The sequence below is a fragment of the Lolium rigidum genome, chromosome 3, assembly GCF_022539505.1.
Source record: "Lolium rigidum isolate FL_2022 chromosome 3, APGP_CSIRO_Lrig_0.1, whole genome shotgun sequence".
In the NCBI taxonomy this organism is placed as follows: Eukaryota; Viridiplantae; Streptophyta; class Magnoliopsida; order Poales; family Poaceae; genus Lolium; species Lolium rigidum.
The window spans coordinates 107862163-107867902 of record NC_061510.1 but is presented as its reverse complement, the minus strand read 5'-3'; the positions used below and the strand labels follow the sequence as shown (position 1 = coordinate 107867902).

The window sequence follows — 5740 nt, the reverse complement described above, 5'->3', positions numbered from 1 at the left end:
GTGTGATAATATGTCTGCCATAAACATAGCAAATAACCCTGTCCAAGCATGAGCGAACTAAACATGTGGAGATAGACAGATTCTTTATTAAAGAAAATATTGATGCGGGGATTATCTCATTGGCTTATGTGAGATCGGGACAACAGTGGCAGACTCGTTTAACAAAGGGACTCGGGCTCAAAGGAGTGTAATCTAGCCGTTGCCAAGATGGGGATGATTGACATTTATCACCCATCTTGAGGGGGAGTGTTGGACAACTGTTGGTGTGTCTCGTTGGGCTGTTTTCTTGTTCTCTCGTTCTGGCCCATTTGGCCCAGCCCAGTCCTGACCTATATAAGGTGCTTCTATCTCTGTAACCCTAAGAAGAGAGAGTTCCTCCCTGCAGCCTCCTTCCACCTCAGGTTAGGCCCTCACCTCTGTCCACATTCAGTGATTACACCAAATTATCAAATAGTCCATTGAAAGGGCCAACACAATTTAGATCTCAGGCCAAACAAACAAAAAATTAAGTAGAACTTTTAGTCTTTTAGAATATATCAGCTTAAGTACCTATGGCTGATACAAATTATCCCTAGCACAAAGTGGAAGTAAGCTGCAGGTATGAAACAACAAACAAATCATCGTTGAGCGAATACACTCCATGTTCAAATAAATAAACCACAATACTCATTTCTTTTTCCAAATTGGTGTCTCTAACTCTATTAATCTGAGCAAGATCAAAAGGCAAAATTCTATGTCAAGCAACAAAGGGCTCTTACGCTTTCGCAATTGACAAAAGTGTGTGTCCAAAATCTATGTACAAATCAATCTTGACATCCTGGAAAAGCAAACATTGGGAAGATAAGGAGGATCAGAGGAATAATGGTACCTGGTGATACACTACCCCGTCAGCTTCCGTTGACCGCTGGTGGCGAGTAGGGGGGCGCGTGTGGAGGAAAGGTATACGCTCTGAACCATGAAACCTGCATTGTACAAACAAACAAAAAAGAGCTTCATAAACTTAACTTACAAGTTCTGATATATTCACTACATCGATATAGCCAATCTAGTAAGGTGATTGTAGGTGCTGCACCTGAGTGCTACCTCTACACATCTAGACAATCTACCAAGATAGCTGGCTTGTATGTGCGTGAGTGCGCGCTACGTTAATCTAGCGGGCTAGCTTGTAGATGCATGTTTCACAAGACAAAAGCACACATCTCCCTTTTTTCAAGAAAATAATACTAAGAGCATCCCCAAAAAGGTTAAAGATAGATCGGTTCAATTGAGGTGAGACCACTGCAGTTCTGAAATATGCAATGCACCTCTGTAGTAAGACACATGTTTCCACACTAACCAGATATCTTACTCATGTAAGCAGTATATAAAGTACATGTTTAATGCATTTTTTAGATAAAAGCACATGCTTTCACAAACCAGATAGCCTGCTCATGTAAACAACCATTGAAGTATTTACAAAACCAGATATTTCTTGGAGCTATACAGAGAATTCACATAGGTTGATCTATGTATATTGCAAAAGGAGAAGCAAAGAGGAAACAAGTAATCAGTAACTATCAAGTAAGAGCAGGTCTAACAGACCCCTTAAAAGGGCCAAACCCGTATAATAACCGCCGATATACGGGGTAGAGCTCTACCCGGTCGTCTAGCAGACCCCGTAAAATCGGCCCCCGCTTCGATTTTTGCTGTTTTCGAGTACGGGGCGGGTCGTCGCCCCTTACTTGTGCAGGGCGGGAGGGGGAATACAGGGCCAACCCCTCACCTTTGGCGGGCTGAAATTTCAGCTAGCAACTGCTTCTGTCCATTGGAGCCGGTGCGGCCATGGCGGGCATCCGGAGCGGGAGCGGGCGCGGCCGGCGTGCGGGCAGCCGGAGCGGGCGCGGACGGCGTGGGGGCACGCGGCCGGGCCGGCGGCGGCCGGGCGGGAGCGAGCGCAGCCGGTGCGGGCGTGGCCGGCCGTGGCTCGCGCGCAGCCGTGGCGGGCGGCGGCGGCACGAGGTAGGCAGGGCGCGGGGCGGGTGCGGGCGCGCGGCGCAGGGCGAGCGCGCGCGGCGCGGCCTTGGCGGGCGGGGGCGGGCGGCCGTGGGCCAGCGGGGCGCGGGGCGAGCTCCGGGCGGCGGCGGGCGCGCGGCGCAGGGCGAGCGCGCGGGCGGGGCCTTGGCGGGCGGCGGCGGGCGGCCGTGGTCCGGCGGCAGGCGCGACGGCGGGGGCCGGCCGGGACGGGGCGGAGCAGGGGCTGGGCAGGGGCTGTGGCTGTGGCCAGAGGAGGAAGAAGGAGAGGATGAAGAAGATGAATTTTTTTTGGCATATTTGGGAATATTCCCTTTTACAGTTTAGTTATACGGGGTCTGCTAGCTTGGACGAATTTTCGGCCGGCGAAAAGTGAATACAGGGCCCTCTACTCGCGTTTTAAGGGGCGAAAATATACGGGGCCTGTTAGACATGCTCTAAGAACAGCTCAAAAACAAAAACTATCAAGTAAGAAGCTGACGCTAGTCAGGAAATGGTTCCCATACCTGTAACCAATGCTGAAAGGCTTGTACAGTTTGGATCATAAGAACAAATCTCTCATGCAACGAGGAGTCCATCAAAGATTAGCTATCTCAATTTTGACCTTCTGCACACAAACACCACCTATTTTATTTAAAATATGTCTTAATGCAAAGCTTGTTCCCCAAGCTCAGCATTACCATGGGTGTGAGCGGAAGCAAGAAGAGCTCCCCATATTGCTGCGTTTGCCATGAAAGGAATGCCCTTAACCAAGTCTTGAGCAGCACGGCCAAGTAAATCGACCATGCATCCATAATGCTCGACTCGCAGCTTAATCCCTTACTGGGATATCATGATATTGAAATGTCAGCGACCCAAATCATTCAGTCCAATGTGGCTACACGCCGACAGGATCGCAAGAAAAGTGACATCATTTGGCGCCACATTCTCCCTCCCCATCCGGCAAAACATCTCAACAGCTTTCAAGCCAAGGCCATGCAACGTGAATCCAGCGATCACCGTTGTCCAGTTCACAACGCTCTTCTTCTCCATGCCCTCAAACACCTCCACCGCCGACGCACCCGCATTTGAGGTACGTGTCGATGACTGCATTCATCAGCGGTATATGCCAGCATAAGCCCCACTTCAACACGGACCTGTGCACCCATTCGCCCAAATCAACCGCGCCAAGATCCCCGCAGGCCTACAGCAACACTATCCCATCAGGCTCGATCCCCTCCCCCACCCTGCATCCTCCGGAACACCTCGATCACCTCCACTGGCCGCTTCATCTGTGCATACGCCCCAACGTCCAGGACACTGCGTTCCTCTGCGGCATAGCATCAAACAGTTCGCAGCCCGCGCGCACGCCAAGTTCCCAGACTTCACATACCCCGAGATCGTGACGTTCCAGCAGAAGATGTCCTTGTGGACCGTTTCATCAAACACGCTACATGTAGAGGCTATGCTACCGCACGATAAGTAGGTCTGAATGAGGCTTGTGGAGACGTGCGCGTAGGACGAGGGAATGGAGCTGCGGACGAGGGTGCCACCTGCCACGTAGATGGGGGATCCGGGCGGCGGCGTTGAGGGATACGGAGGGCGTGGGGGCGGAGCAGGAGACGGAGAGAGGTGCGCGGAGAGGAGGCGAGCGTCGTGGTGGCCGCCGCGGGGGAGGAGGAAGGCGCGGGTGAGGAGGGAGAACGCGCGGTGGAGCGCCAGGGGCAGAGGGGCGGCGGCATGAGGGGAGTTTCAGCCGCAGGGCTTAGTTGGGCTTGGCCCAGTTAGTTCGGCGTGCAGGGCGAGCGAGGAAGGACGACCAAAATTGACATATTGGCAGAATAAGGAACATGTTCCTCATTTTTAAGTAGTGTAGAAATTAGTGCCAAAAATGTAGGAGCTTAAGGAAAACGTTTAAGCAAAGGAAAGTGTTGGGCGTCCTCCGGGGGATCTGATTTCCCAGCTCCGGGTCCCCAGCCGTCGGATCGACATCATGTACGGTCAGATTTGCATGTAGCAAAAGAACACCTCCGGTAGCAAAAATAACACCCCGGCAGCAATCGCATGTAGCAAAAAACGGTTCGCCTATGAAATAAAAGAAAAGAGTTGAGTTCGCCGGAGTTTCGCCGGAGACCTCGCCGGAGTTTCGCCGGAGACCTCGCCGGATACCGCGTAGCAAAAAAAATTGTGACATTGTAGCAAAAAGCAATCTCGCCCGAGACATCAACCTATATCTCACCGGAGACCTTGCCGAAGATTTCGCCGGAGACCTAGTAGCAAAAAAAGTTATGCTATTGTAGCAAACCCAACCTCGTCGGAGACATCATAGCATAATTTTGTACTAAAAGTAGCAAAACAGTATAATAATTGTAGCAGAAAAATACACTATTGTAGCATCGCGGCTTCGTAGCACTTCGAGGTAGCAAAATAGCAGAAAGTATATATCTATCTAGCTAGCGGAGCAAAGTCCCCAAATCAGGACCCCATACAGTAGCAACGCGCAATACATGTGTAGCTTCCCCGGCTGGCGTTGGTAGCACACAAGTTGGCCAATAGTAGCACTATGGTTGGGACATCCAGGAGCCAGACTCCCACGCGACGGCGCAAAGGCAGTCTACCAGGAATCATTGCGGGAGGCACGGATGACCATGGCGTGGGCCCTAACGGAGCTCCTTCGGCGGCCGGACGCCGCAGCTGCCGCCACTGAGAAGCTGGACCGCATCGTAGGTCCGACCGGCAGCGGCGAGGCGGGCGACGCTGGTCGCGATGCGCAACGGCGGCCGGCCCCGATGTTGGTAGCGCACGCAGCAGCGACGCCGTGGCCCGCGAAGCGCGGCGGTAGGATCTTCGGCGCCCGATATCCCATCAAGGTGGCCCTGGCGGTGTGGTCGCCCGCCTCGCCGTGCAGCGGTAGCCGGCCCCGACGTCGGTTACGCCCGCAGCAGCGTCGCCGTGGGCCGCGAAGCGCGGTGGCAGCCAGCCAACAGCGGCAGGATCTCCGGCGCCGGCGCTCGATCTCCAATCATAGTGGGCAGGTAGAGTTGGAGAGAGAGAAAGAGAAAAAAAAGGGGGATTAAACGGAACTGTGCGGACTACGGAGGAGGAAGAAAGCGTGGAAGGTAAGCGGTCTTGGTGGGTCCCACGGGACGTGGCGAGGACACGCGGCACACAGGCAAGGTGGAGGTTGCAAACGCCGTATCCCCCAGGGGAATCTGATCATTTCCCTTAAGCAAAGGACGAACTTGAATGTACGCTACCGACGGTGGTCTACGTACGTGCTAATGATAAGGGCATCTCCAATACAACCATCCATTTAGAGCATCTCCACTCGTCCCCCGACGAGGCCCCCGAGCGACGTTTTCCCATCCGGACGGCGAAATTCAGCCCAGTCGCGCCCCCGGTTCCTCGTTTTCGTCCGGATTTGGGCCTAAATCCATCCGGCGATCCCACGCCATCCCCGGCCCCCCGAGGACCTATCGGGGACTCCGGACGAGTGAAAAGTGGGGAAGGGCCCGTCTGTCGGTGACTGGACACACGAACCCCACCGCCACCTCGCTCAAAATCTCCCCCACCCCTCGTATCTCTCTCGCCGCCGGCACCACCCCGCCGGCTTGTTGCCCAGATTCCATCACCCCTCCTTCCCCACCTGCTTATATTCCGCCGTCTTTCGATGACGGCCTATCTGGCTGCTCTTCCGCCGGCCTGTTTTCCGACTTTGGCCTGCTCCTCGTCGCTCGCGGCTCGGGTTGCC

At 54.0% G+C, this 5740-nt stretch overlaps 1 pseudogene; it reads right to left on the bottom strand.

The window, feature by feature from the left end:
* Positions 1-2655: 2655 nt before the first annotated feature.
* On the bottom strand, positions 2656-3731 carry LOC124695318 (annotated as a pseudogene).
* Between the last annotated feature and the right edge of the window lie 2009 nt (positions 3732-5740).